Source organism: Melopsittacus undulatus, chromosome 2, assembly GCF_012275295.1.
Source record: "Melopsittacus undulatus isolate bMelUnd1 chromosome 2, bMelUnd1.mat.Z, whole genome shotgun sequence".
NCBI lineage: Eukaryota > Metazoa > Chordata > Aves > Psittaciformes > Psittaculidae > Melopsittacus > Melopsittacus undulatus.
Genome location: NC_047528.1, coordinates 62,516,369 through 62,530,882, shown reverse-complemented (window position 1 = coordinate 62,530,882; position 14,514 = coordinate 62,516,369). Strand labels below are relative to the sequence as shown.

General features: G+C 43.3%; 1 protein-coding gene across 2 annotated transcripts in view; it reads left to right on the top strand.

Moving 5' to 3' along the window:
• Window positions 1-1,959: 1,959 nt before the first annotated feature.
• Window positions 1,960-14,514, top strand: part of NCK2 (NCK adaptor protein 2) — an 87,769-nt gene continuing 75,214 nt past the window's right edge. Inside the window, exons 1-2 of one of the 2 annotated variants that reach the window (XM_034074450.1) lie at window positions 1,960-2,220; window positions 9,106-9,157. The gene's annotated coding sequence lies outside the window, so the exon portion shown is untranslated. The remainder of the gene's footprint in view (window positions 2,221-9,105; window positions 9,158-14,514) is intronic. The other variant, XM_034074449.1, reaches the window with a different exon arrangement.

Here is a 14,514-nt window from a genome sequence, read left to right as displayed (position 1 = left end):
GGCCACATCAGCTTCCCCTGGACATCCTCAACTCAAGAGTGCTGTAGGGGAAACAACAAAGTGGCAGGTTTCTTTAGGGTGGCATTAGCAAGGGTGTGGTAAGAAGGGACAAAATTGAGACTGAAACCTAACTAACTGTGTATCATAAATGCTAAGGAGAGCAGAGATAATTCACCTCTCCTTTATTGCTCCCACGGTGCATGTTGTTCCAGGGAAAACAGAGACATATCTGAAAGTCCTTGGATGACTGATGCCATTTAAACTCTGCCTAAACCTCTGCAAGCCAGAGTGAGGCCTGAATGTGCAGTTAGGCAGGCAGAGGCAGCAGGGACCCCGAATATTTTCCAGCTCTAAAAACTCATGGGCAGATTATTGTTTCAAAAAGAAGATTAACACCTCTGAACCAAAGTCAAATGTGTGTATGGAAAGCCTGGAAAGGAAAGCTTTCTGTTCCTCCCTGAGGTGCGCATAGAGCCTTTCCTGGAAGAAGCTGCATTTTCCTCTCAGGTTTATCTCACAGGCATGTGAAAGGCAGTTGGGGCTTCCCAAACCTTCAATTAATTACTGCAAGAATTAGTAGAAGTCAACAAGGGGAAGAGGGTGTTACTTGAGGATTTCTAAACTAGTTTAAGTGGGAGCATGGAAAGATCTGACAGTATGCATTTGAAGAGTTCAAAATCTTTTCCAAAGTTTTCCCTCCTAGGGGACAGTGGGGCTGCTGACTTTATTTTGGGTTGGGAAAAGGTGGTGGTGTGTATCTTGGCCTCCAAGGAAACACACCCTGAGGAGAGACTGAATCAGCACGGGCAACACATGCGAGTCCCCTCTTTTTGGCAGCTGCCATGTTGGGAAGGGTTAATGGGTTTATCACGTTTGGAGCAGCTGCCCTCTGCAGCTCTTCACTCTGAACTCCCAGGGTTACTCCAAAGGGACGATCCTTCCTCTTCCCACAGCCCAGGGTCACCCACCCCAGCCGAGGGACTGCACCGCGCAAGAGGCACTGGGACCGGCAGGGACATGCCTGCTTGAGGCCCGTGGCGTCATGGTGGCCTTTCTCACGGGTGACCCCGGCCTCCGCGTGCGGAAACCCCTTAACCCATGAGCGGAGGGCGCAGGGGGCGGCAGGGTCCGGACACGCTCCCGAGAACAGGTCTCTACTGGGGACTAAGGGGTCGGCTCTGTGCCCGGCGCCCTCTCCTGAGGGCACACAACCTGGGCACGTACGTACCCTTAGTCAGAATCACCGCCCAACACGGTTAACGGGCGGGGCGCTGAGGCTGAAACTCTGCCCCGCGGCTGAAGGGGAGACGGAAGCCGGTCGGGAACGGCACCGAGCACACCCCTTGCCCAGCCGCCGCTCCGGGGTTGAGGCCGGGGCCGCGGCCACTCCGCGCGCCCCGCCGTGACGTCACGCCCCGCGGCCAATGGGCGGGAGAAGCGCCCTGATGCTATGGCCGGAGTTCCCCGGCGGCGGCTCCGTGATCCTGCCCGTCCGGTGGCATCGCCGCGGCTTTCCCGACCTCCCGCCCCGGCCCTGACGTCCGCGCCCCCACCCCCCTTGTTTAAGCGTTCGCCACTACTTTCCCCGGGTGCTTCCGCTGCTGGCGGGGCAGCTTTACCGGGAGTGCCGGGTCTCCCGAGGCGTGAAGGGGGCGGGTGGCGGGGGGGTGTCAGAAGGCTCCTGCCGGGCAGGACCCCTCTTGCTCCGCCTCCCCCTGTCCCAGCGGAGCAGAGCAGAGCACAGGGTGGCAGCTCCGGCCCGGCCTAGCCCGGCCGTGCTGGGGCGGGGGTATCGGCGGTCCTCCCGGCGGGTGAGGGGGAGTCCGGAGAGCTCCTCCCGCGCGATCCCGACAGCGGCAGCGGCAGGAAGGGCAGGGCGGGGGCTGTGCCTGTGCCGAGGGGGGCGGGCGTTTGGCGGGGGAGGGGCCGCCGCCGCCGGGCGCAGCAGGCTGAGGGGAGGCAGGGAGCGGAGCCGCTGCTGCCGCCGCGGGCTGGGGCCTTGGACGCGTCCGGCGCGGAGCGGAGGAGGAAGAGGAAGGGGGGGAGCTAGCCGGTCCCTCTTGGAGGACGCGGCCCGCATCCGCCTGGGGAAGGGCAGAGGGAAGCGGAGGGGGGAGCGAGCGGGCGCCGCCGCCGAGGAGACAAAGAAGCGGAGCCCGCCTGGGCTGGGAGCCTCCCCGCCGCCGCCCGCCCTGCTCCCCGTCGGCCGGCCGGCCGGAGGTAAGCGCGGCCGCGGGCGGGACGGGGATGGGGCCATGGCGGGGGCCGGGGTGCGGGCCCGCTGTAAACTTGTGGCGGTCGCGGGGCGCGGCGGGGGTAAAGGGCCGCCGGGAGCGGGGGAGGGGCGGGTGTCACCTGGGTGGTGGAGGCCCCGTCGCCGCCCCGGGGAGGGGAGTGTGGAGGGGCCGGTACCTGCCGGGGGCAGCCCGAGGGTCCTGGGAGAGGGAGGTGTTTGTGTGCCACGTCCAGCTGCGAGGGGGCCGGGGTCGGCTCCTCCTCATCCTCCTGAGTTGTGTGTGTGTGTGACAGCCGCTGCTTTGTGCCACCCGCCGTTCTGCCGCGGGGCAGCGGCGGGCTGGGACACCCGGCCCCCCGCGCGGCTCCGCTCCCGGCCCGGTGGACGAATGGAGGCTGTGTATCCATCGGTCCCGGCGGCGGAGGAAGGCGGGCAGCCCCTCCCGGCCGGAGGAGTGCGGCGCCGCAGGAAAGTTTCCCGGACGGATCCGGCCTCCTCGTCCCCCTTTTCTTTCTTCTCTCTTTACATTCCCTACTTTCGACTTGGTTAGAGCTGAAACCGGGGGCTTTCTTGAGGAGCGCGTTGCAGTATGCCCCCGGTTGATGCTAATGTAGGTAAAAGATGTAAAGGTAGAAAGAAAGCAGAGAAAATAAGGTAAAATTATACCTCACTGTAATACCTGTTCAGTAAAGTGCATCCCGGGTTGTCTGGGAAAGAAAATAATTTATAAGTCTTTTCATCGTGTTTCTAATTAAAACACATGCGCCGAAACTAAGAGATACCCCTTGCAGGCAGGGCACTGTGGCCCACCTCAGATAAAGTCAGGTCGGGATTCAGGTTTGTAATTCAGGTCTGACCTGCAACTGGTTAATCGTGAGTGCCTTTCGACTCTGGTTCGTATGTTAACATCTCCCACGGTTGGGGTTTTTTTTGCAGTTAATGTGGCTCTTTGCATGTTTTGGGGTTATTCCATGAATTCGATGTAGTATTTAACTCAGAGCTCTCTTGTTACCTTTTTACTTTAAAACTTGAATGCTGACTGAACCTCCGTGAGAATTTAAAGCTCTCCCTTGCTGAGCCGCATTTCTTCCCCTGCCTGTGAAGCAGTATTTGTTGCTGAGGAACATATTGCTACTGTTGCAGCAGCTCAACCTGGGAGAATTAGGCTGCTCTGTCACCAAACTTCGTAGTGGCCTTTGTAAAAACAATTTTTTCATGGCTTAACCACGCGTGGTTTGTACCATCGGGAGTTTGGAGTAGTAACTTAATATGGAGGAATTCAAAAGGGCTTACTGGGTAGGAGCTCATGAAGAATTTGTGTTTGAAAGTACTTGTTTTGCCACTGCTTTTCAGTAATCTGAAGCAGTCAGTACCATGCAGGTGAAGTTAATGGTACTGTGTTTTCGTTTTTAGAGTTTAGTTCTAAAATAAAAGTTCTGAAATAAAATAATGTTGTTGCTTCTTAGAAATACTGAGTTCACAACTCTGGAAACTGAAATCTTCTGTCTGGCCCAAGTCAGTTTAAGCAGTTAACAAATAGTTTTGACTTTGTGACTGACTTGCTTCTTGAGACATTGACAGAAGATGTCACTTTTGGGAACAGTGAATAAGTGTAGAGATAGAAGGCACCTGTACCATGAAGATCAAGACTGTAATTAGCAAATATATTTATATAGGCCATGAAACAGACACAGACTCCTTATGATGTTAGCTCTCATTGCCAGTGTTCTGTAATTCCAACATTAGCTGTTGTATTAGACTTCTATCAGATGACATTTCTGATTGTGATATAGTGATACACAGAATCTCTCGTGCTTCCCCCCCAAAATCACCAGCAAAGTTAGTCCTTGATTGTCTTGGTGATCCTTTTTACTACATCCTTGCTACCAAATGTACGATAAATTTAAAACATCAGCTTTTGGCTTGTTACTGCAGTGGAAAGAGAACTTATTTTCTCCCCTTCCTCTCATCTGTAGTTTCCTGGCTAGTTGTGTGGGAGTGTAAGGAGAGGTATTTTCTCCCCTTTGTGTCACCTCGCATCTACAGTCAGCTAAAGAAGAGGGACAAGGTCAGTGGCATCTGCTGCTTTTCCAGTTTTTGTTTTGGTTTTTTTTTTGTACCTTGTGTTGCTGTTGGTACATTAGTCCTTTGTGGTGCTCATGTCTTTCCTTGGTAGAAAATGTAAGCTAGCGACTCCAAAAGCGATGCTCAGATAGCTTTGCTTGCTGGTCATGGTCTTGAGCAGCAGCAAGACTACCTGGAGTATCTGTGTTTTTCATGCTTCTTGAGCATAAAAGCTGCTTCCAGACTCACAGAGACAGGTGCTAGATCAATTTACTTGCTGCAGATTTGAAATAAAAACCAAGGCATCTTTGCATCTGAAATGTGTGTTCTAGAAAATATTTTGTGTTTGCATCAAGGCACTGGTGGTTTCCATGCCATGGGTATTCCCCCCACCCCCTGCTCTGTATTTTGAGGAAGCAGGATTGCTGGTGGAGATTTATTAGAGGTATTTGGAAGAGGTTTCAGGTAGCTGAAAGTTGCCTGTGAGATCAGATGCTACGATGTTTCAGTTAGCTTAGTCAAACCTGGGGTAAGATGCTGGGTGCTTGTCCCTGGGCACCCTGCTCCCCTGAAGTAGGTCATCTGGTGTGCTGAAGAGGCGGAGAGTTGAGGCGCTCTGCAGGAAAGCTGCTTTCCTCTCTCTCTGAAATAATAAACTTAAAGGCAATACACTTTATCATTGTGTGTACTAGGTATACAGGAACATTGTGGAACAATAGTTTCCACGGAGTGAAAGTCAAGAACCCTTATTAGTTCCTGGAGTGGAAGACCTTTGAGAGAACTGGATAGTATTTGTAATGTGGGAAAGTGTTGTTTCTTCCTTGTAAAGCATGGGAGCGTGGCCTGTTCTATTAGTTTAAGCCATGCACGGTTGTTCAGTCTTCTGAAGAAGGTATGACATGAGATCCTGATGACTTACACCTTCTGAAAAATGACTTTTCTGTTTGTTTTGCTTTGCAAATTTATGAGTCTCAGCCCTAGAATCCTAAGCTCTTTTCTGTTTCAAGTTCTGTTTAATTTTTTTCTTGCAGATTCAATTAGGCCCATTAGTTTCCTCATAATAACGTAGTTGTCGGTGCTCTGCCCAATTAAGCCATTGCTCTGTTCAGTAGTGGGTAAAGTAATTCTTTCAAGTGTTGTTTTTTTTTATTTCTTGGAGTAATCTTTTTTCTCCATCATAAGGATTCTTAATTGTTTCATAAATGCTAATGAAATGAGTAAATTGGAAGTGCCTTGAAATATGAAATATATATTTTTATATTCCATTAAATATATGTGGCACAACAAATGAATTTGTTCCTCACTGTTGATGAAGTGAGTTCGTATCTTGAACCCAGCATAAATAACTGTGTGCAGTGAGGTGGTTTGGCAGTGTATATTTTTAAACTTTAATAGAATATTGTAAATTTCAAGAATTCAGGTGCAGAGAAATAAATCTTGATTAGAGAAGAGCAACGCACTGCATTTTAAATTTCTGCAGCCATTCACAATAACCCGATGTCAGTGAAGTTTTAGAGATACTCGTGCTAAGAAAAACATCAGTTACAGTGGAAGCTCAGGCATGCTGTTGTAGCCAGTGTTTGTTCAAACTCATAGAAACAAACTTTGTGGCTTAGAGGTTTTTTCCCTCTGTAGGTTTGTTGTGCTGGTTTTGGTCCTGATCTCGTTAGCAAGGTATTAATATGGTGATGTGTAACTAATATTGACTATTTTGTGAAGCAGACAGCAGGCTCTGCATGCTGGGATTCCTGGTAGATAACCTGAATTCTCAAAAATGTTGCTTTTCCCTTAACAATTGTGGCAGAATAAAGATGCAAAAATAAAATGCAATACAGGTGTATTTTTAATCTGGGCTGAAGAAACTCAATCCAGTTTTTCTCAACTCATCTACTGTCTGCAGAATACACACAACTGTAGAAACAGATGTGAAAACAGGTAGCAAGATATACCACAGATATTAGCTGAAACTGTTAGACAAAACTGGTATATTTAGTATGTTTACAAAATTTGGGAGTAGCCTTCTTGGCAACCTACTTTTCTAAATGAAATATAAACTTTGTTTTCAAGAACATTTTTAATTAGTTTAATTAGATAACCCATTACCATTGTGTTTCAGCAGGTTGTGTTATTTTGGTACGTAGGGCGCTTTCTTCCTCTGTCACTTCAGCAAGTATCGTAATGTGTGGTCCTTGGAAGCGATGTGGGTAGTATTTGCTATGCCAGGGTGGGACTCTTTAGTCAAAATGGATCAGTAACCAAAAATAAGTGATCAGGCCTTTAGAGTATTACCACTTTACTAGAAAAAAAAGATTTTTAGCCTTCTGAGCCATTTAAAGTTCCAGAGCTCTAGAAATGAGCAGAGTGTATGTTAAGGCCTTTATGAGGAAAAGGGGCAGGAGTGTGAAAGCAGATACCAAAGCTAAGAGAGAGGCTAGAGGCTGCAGACACTCTTCCTGATGCTGGGTCACGTCCTCTTACAGTGTGAGGAGCCACTTTTAGCTGAGTGCTGTCTCGGCTGTCTTTCCCTACAGGTTACACTGGATCAGCTCCATGCAAATACGGAAGAGCTGTCAGACCCAGCAGGAGAACAGGAGGGTTAGCAAAGCAAGTGCTTACTGGTCATGCTGTGGTGAGGTTCTGGGTTCTGCTAGCAGAGCAGCATTAAAAAAAAAAAAAAAGAAAAAGCTTTTTATTAAGAATAAAAATAAGCTGTTAAAATAGTCAGTTTATCTTCTGATTTAACTATATTGCTCCTGTTTAAATTATTTGAAAACAGTCATTAAGCACTGTTTCAGAACCTTTCCTTCAAAATGAGGATAGATCCTTGCAGGGCAGGAAGGTTTAGAAAGGAATGGTGGTGTTCATTAAGCATAAAACTTGTAAATTAAAGTACATCAGGATCTTCTAAGTTGTCTTTGTGAAATTTAAGTTGGCTGAAATAGTACTTTTTGTATAATGATTAAGGTTTTGGTTAACTGTATAGTAAAATAAAGCAGCTCATGGGCAGTCCTTTCACATGTCTAAGAGAGAAGAGAAACACAAAATCCTGTTAAAACTTAGGCTACACATGGAGAGTTAAATTGGTGCATTATTCTGAAGTTTTAGGGCATTCTGGACTAGTAAAACTGTTTCAAGGAACAACAATAAATTAAGCCTTCTGCTGGCACTGATACCAGAGGAGAGGAGTCCCAAGCATCGATTGGCCTGATCACTTGGTTTCAATGCATCAGGAACACCCTCAGCATAGCATGGCTGGAAGGTTTTCCCTTCCTGTTCTTAGAATAGCACTGTATTCATCACACTTGTTTTCTCCCATATCCGTTGTGTGTTGGACTTGGCTCCCAGAGCCATCCTGGGCTACTGTTTTTCCAAGGAAGTCATCTTCTTAGTTGACATCCTAATGATGCTTCAGATGACAACAAGGAAAGTATTTTTCAACCTCTTAATGCAGAAGGAAAGATACGTGGCTGTATGATACGTTCTTGGGCTGAATTTTGATAGCTGTCATGACAACAAATCATGTGTTCATTTCCCTGAATGGATGGTGTCCCTCCAGACACACATATAGTGTTATCAAATTTGACAGATCTTGAAAGATGGCATGTCAAGGATTCTGGATTCCACCACAGGAGACTTGGGCTGCTGCAAATGCATGCTGCCACCTGGCTTAGCAAAACTTACTGTTAGCTTTTTCTTGGTGTAGAAATTTTTTGCTTTTTTTTTTTTTTTTACAACTACAATTTGGGTTTTTGTTTGTTTTGTTTTAAATAATTTAGTGTTTGTTGAAAATGCAATTGGTAGCTTCAGATTGAAAGCTTTTTTTTTTTTTGGATGAGTAGAATAAAAAAAAAGGTAGTTGGACTTCATCCAGTCACTCTAAATATATGTATGCTTTGGATGCTTTCAGTGTTTTTAGCAAGAACTTCATCAAAACTAGAAGGACAAGTATTGAGTATTTTTTAGGTCGGAAGTGGGCACTTTATTCACTGATCTTTGGTTTTGTGTCAGTACTGTTGGTCAGCGATGGTGCAAACGCCATGCTGTGGAGTGCAGGGACGGGACCTGGCACCTGTGTAGATGGGCTGTGAGCAGGGCAGTGAGTGGCACAGCTGGTTTGTTTGGCTTATTTTTAGCCTTGGCTGATTTTATTTCTAAAGTTGCAGTTTCAGTTGGACAGCTGTTTCTGGTCTAACCAGACTGCACAAGTCTTGTAAAGTTGGATAAAAACCTGTAAATACTGATTTTTGCATGTTTTGTATGGGGATGTTATGCTGACTCCTTTGGGATCTGAAGCTCTGGTAACTCATTGACTCAGATGATCTGCAAAGAGCATTTTTATGAGTGGTGATGTATTTCTTTATTTGTTCTACATTGTGAATTGGTTTTGTTAGCAAGTACTGTCTGGCTGTACCTGTAACAGAAGAGAGTTGAAAATTGGTACCGTTTAGATGATGGAAAAAAGGTATCATTTCTGCATCTTTCATGAGCCTTTCCTACCAGAACTCCTTGAACTCCTGGGGATGTAGCAACCTTGGAAATCAAAGTTAAGATTTAGTGTCTTTTTCCAGTGAGTGTTGAAATTTTGTAAAAGTCCCTGCTATTTTTGCAGCTTTGTGGTTTTAATTAAGAATTGGTTTTGTTTTAGTCATAAAAGAAATTGGCTACAGTATATCTTACTTAAATGTGTTTTCTTTTAATCATTGCATGTTGAATACAAAAAATATGAAGATATATTTTTTAATCAACAAAGAGTGTAAGCCAGTTAGAGTATAAACATATTGAGCTTCACCTTTCCTGTTTTTCAGAAAAAGATTAAAAGGAAAACTGATGATCAATCTCCTTCCTTTACATTTTCAGGTATGTAGGCAGTCTTTTTGCTAATGCTGCAGGGATAATATAGAAATAATTATATTGTGGGCTATTCATAAATTCACACTGTTTTGAATTCCATTTAATTCAAATACAGAAATTAATGCTGGTATCCCAAATAATTAATGCTATAATACATGATCTGCCTTCCACTTGACACTGAAAGACTTATGTTCTGTTACATTGAAAGACTTGAATCATTTTGAGCATTTAATATTAAAATTCTAGTTCATGAATATTAGATATTTAATCAGCTAGCTGAGTAAGGACTGAGTGGATTGTATTGGGTTTAAACACTGGTAATAATAAAGCTTGTGTTTAGCACAAGTATCAAAATATGACCCATAATTTTTATGAGCTTTGAGGCTCTTAAGGAATGCATGGGGAACCGTAACAAACTGAAATGTTATAGACCTCCTATGACAGAAAACTATTAAAGCCTGTGTAATATCTTTATTGCAGCAACGTGTGTCGTCTGCCATTAGTCCTATCTTGTAATAGTGGTGGTTGTATTCCTTTAGGATCTTTTCTGGTTTTGCTGACCAGAGATCCTGGATATTTATTTAGTTAGATATTCCTTTTGCCTCACTGGAACGTGAGGAAGATGCAATGTCATGGCTTTGTCAAAATGTTTATTCTTTGTTTTGTATCCTAACTTTTACTACTGTTGCTGGGGCCCTGTGTACTTCTAGTAGTCCTATGGGAATTAATGCCTCTTATTTACAAAACACAAAGCAGAGCCATAAGTATGTCTTTTTCAAGACAAGAACTACAATTACACTGCAGGTCAATTCTTCTTTAGTTATACATTCTTTAACTTGTCATGACATGCATGTTAAATTACATGTTGAACTTCTGCCTGCAGTGTCACATAGCCAGCTTATTTTTACAGGCAGACTTTACATCTATACATTGTGTATTACATCACTCTATCATCAATCCCATGAAGTCAGTGGGACTGCTAGTAATTTAGCTTTGTTTAATGAATGATAGTACTGAGATGTTAAAGACCAGGAGTGGATCAGGCAGTGCTTGACATAATGCCTGCTGAAGTTGATGGAAAAAGGAATCTAGCTCCTCAAGGGGAAAACAAGGAATGATTTAGTTTGATTTTTTAATTTTAAAATATGAAAACGTAGAATTTAAAACTGAAAACCAGACTGTATGAAAGCAAACAAAGGAAAAATTAAAATGTGACACAAGAAAAGCCCTTAAATGCATAGCGGGTGATGATGTCTCTTTTGGAGGAATTGGGGTTCGAAGATAAGATATTAATGCAGATCACTTAAATAAACAATTTTTAAGATAGCACCTCCTTCCTCTCCCCTTCCCCCATGTTTTAACTATAAGACATTGTTTAATGGTGCAACTAAACTTAGTTTCAGTCTTCTATGCTAAAAGTCTTTTTAGCTTGTCCTTGTGATTTATCTGTTCTTTGATTTTTTTTTTTTCTTCTTTCCAGATAGATAATTTTAGCAGTTAAGTAGTTGGTTGTTCAGATTCCTTTGAGATAATATAAGTAACATACTTGTGGTTAAAAGATACCATACATAACTGTGATCTGAATTAATGGACATTGCCTTACTCTTCTGCAGCGATGGCATACATACCATTACTAAGTGTATGTAGCATTAGAAGCAGCTTGGTATTCAGTAAATTATACTGTGCTTGCTAAGCAGGTAGTGAAATTTTAAGTGTTTTGCTCTTTGGATATAGCAGTCCTGAGTCTGATGTCAGTGAATCATGAGTGCAAGTGAGTCCAGGTAGAGTTACTAAAGAGAAGATAATTTTGCTGATGGTTCAGGCAGAGCACCTGTTGCTGTATTAGCAAATCACTTTGTTTGCAGAAAAACCGAGATGTCTCTGTGTGTATAGACCATAGATCAGTAAGATAATCATCAACTAAGTTGTGATTGTAAACCCTTTTTCTTGTTGTTTGTGTAGATAACAGCTTGGTATTGCTAATTCCAGGTGCATTTGGCAGTTTAGAAACTGTTTTTCAGTACATGAACTGAAAGTGTTTGGCAAGGCAGCTGGTAAGGAAGAGCAATGAGGGAAGGGCTGCATGTCTTGCAGGTCTCCTGTGCTCTGCAGCCCCAAGGGAAGGTGTTGGTAAAAGGGCAGGGCTCAGAATTCAGAAACAAAATGCAGTATCAAACAGCTTCAATCTTGTCTACTGGTCAGCTCTTATCCTACCCAGCTGTGGCTGTCTATGGAAATGGGGTGTTGCCTTTCCAGCCTCAAAGCTCAGGCAAAGCTGTTCTGCCTGCAGGTGAGCCTGTGCTGTGTCTGCTTGAGTAGTGCTGGCAGCTGAAAGCTGTGACCTCCTTCTGCCTGCTTGCTGCACGCCTGACTGGCAGCAGCCCTTGGCTCTTGTTTCTACCCCATTTTCCTTGGACAAGCTTTATGAACGTAAAGTATATGCCCAGTGTGCAAAATGCCATGCTTGGTATTAAGCAGCCAGATTTCAATGAGTTGTTTATCTTGCTGGTACTATCTTTCTAAAATTGTGGTGTCTATTAGATGTAAGAAAACTTCAACAAAGCCAACCCCCCAAAACCCCAACAACAATCAAAATCCCAGACCCCAAGAAGAATACTTGCACCTGGTATCAATATAATTCATAGTTTTTGTGGTTGTGTAGATGCCTCTTCAGATTTTTATAGGGAAATACCGTTTAATTTTACAAAGTTTATAAATATTTGATCTTAATTTTAGAAAACTATTCAGTGCATACTTTAGTTGCTGCTACCTAAACAGAAGGTGATAACCTCTGCTTTGGGGCTGTGTTAGTCTTTCCCCTCCTCCTTTTCCATTTCGCAGTGTTTTGTGCATAGTTAAAATTGGGAATGGCCTTGATTGTGAGTGAATATGTTTTGGAGTTGCCTGTAATCCATTCATATGGCAGAAATATTTCAGCAAGTAAAAAAGTCACGAGATAAAACTGAAAAACCCTGTATCCTGTCTAGCATGATTATACTCATTTGGGAATAAAATGAGCAAGATTTGACTGAAACATGGCATTTAAAAGTGATAAAAATACACTTAATGAGGTTTTTGAAATTACCCACACGTTTGAACCCTGCACGCGTTTCTATATAATTGTTTTAAACTTTTTTCTTCTGTGAATGTTTTCTGGCATTGAATTTAGGGTATTGGGGGTGACTTCCACATATTTCTGTCAAATGTCTTTTACTAGATGAGAAGCAGCATTTTCACATGGAGAAAAGGCATGAGTGATTGTTTTATGGTTTGTGGGGTTTTTTATTGTTTTTGGTGGGGGTTTTTGTGTGTTTTTTTTATTGCTTTCAGTGCAGTTGTCTTGAAATACTGCAAATTTATGGAAGGCTAAAATAAATGTGTGTAACCATCCTGTGGAGGAGTCTGTATGTTCCTGCAGCTGCTGTGTCAGAGGGATCATCATATGTTGTCTTGAATCACACAACCCCTTGTTCTAATCCCTCTTTCAAAGCATCTGAATCCACCTCCTTCCCTCCATCTCCCTTCTGCTCCCTTTGCATTGCCAGGGGAACACTGGTCATTGCCTTAGAAATACACTTTTTCTGATTAATTTACTTTTTCCAAACTACTTAGAGGTTGTCAGGTAGCTGAATAGCATCCAGCTGCTGTGTTACGTAGCCCCCTTATCTAACAGTCTGCTGTTAAAGTTGCTGTGGAGGCTATTACTCATGTATTCTTCATGCAGAAAGAGTCTTTCCATTAAATTAACAGCTATGAATGGGATTTCAGTGAAGATACTTTGTTATTGTTTTGTTGGCTAAGCATGTAGTGGCACACCAGTCACAGAAATGAGGTTGCCTGCTTCCTTTATCTGCTCGGGCTGGAAGTAAGTACTGAGTGCATTACAGGTTGTTCTGTTGAATGTTGTATTTTTGTTTTTGTACTACATACATACATGCCTCCAACCTGGTATTTGGGAATGGTTTGTTAAATTTGAACTGAATTTATGACTGTTGCTGTGGTCCAAACTGGGGTAGGATTCACCAGTGTGAGCTTGCTTTGGACTAAAGTGAGTTGTATAAAAATAACACTATACTCTCCTTTGCTATGTAGCATCGTTCTGTTGCTTGTCCACTCTTCATCATGGGTGAGGGGGATCTGCTGTAGTGAGAATTGTATGGTGAGGTCCAGTGCTGGATCTCAGTGTGATAGGGCATTGGGAGAATGGTGAAGCAGTATTACTTAAGTTTTGATCTTTTCCTTTCTCTTTTAAAAAAAGCAGTTTAATTTGGCTATACTTCTAAGGTTGTTTTTTAAAGTTGATTTTTTTTGTGCCTACCGGCTTTTGCTGCAAAGTGGACACAGTGCAGGTTGCTGAGTCCTTGACCCTTGTAGTCAGCAATTTATATATCTTCAGCTTGTTTAGCTTCATACCAAGAAGCAGTAGAAAAGTGATTTTTATGTAAAATCACTAGGTGAATAAACTTGTTCACAAAGGAATGGCTTTAATTTTTCTCTGGTATGTCTAATTTTTTATCATTATGCGTGGACTTACAGAATGTGCTCGGTTGAGATTGATCACTGGTGTGTGAAATGACCAAATTATAACAATGGAGAGTTTTCCGAGGTGGGTAATATATTTTCATATGTAGCTTCCAGCAATGAGTTTAATACACTGAAGGACACATTTTCAGTGCTTCTGTTATTGAAATGTAGTGCTCTGATCGTTTTTCTGCTGAACTTCAATTTAGAGCTTCATCTGGAAAACATCCAAGAAAAAGCCAGCATCAAAGGACAATAATAAGAATTGTCTTGGAATGCAGGAAGATCTTTAAGTATAAAATTAAAATATGCAGCAAGGTTTGAAAAAGTGCATAGAACACCTTAAAGGCTAAATCTCTAAGACAGGAAAATAGCTCTACTGGCATGTACCTTGATGTTGTAATAGTTTGCTAACCTTGGGTACAGGGAGTAAAGTTTTAGGTTCTTACTGTGTGTAGCTTCATTTCCCATCCTGAATCTTTTGGCTTTGCTTCAACTAAAGAATTGTTACAATTTTATTGATAGATCCCCAAGGATTATATTACCACCTGCAGAGCTTTTGTTTGGTGCTCTGCTCCACTTCAAAGCCAGCAGGTGAGCCCTTCCAAGTGTTTAATCAACTGAGTTATGATACTCAAGGTACTTACGAATATGTTTAGTTAACTTTTCCAATGCTTGGATTTGGGACTTTGACAAGAAAAGGCATATATGTGAGGAAGAAAATTGTGATTAAAAGTGTGTTCACAATTGAGAATACGTTCTGTCTCTTTAGCATTTTAGTTGCCACAGTGTGAGAACTGCTACTCTTGTCTGTCTAGGACAGTTTGATACCAGTGTAGTTA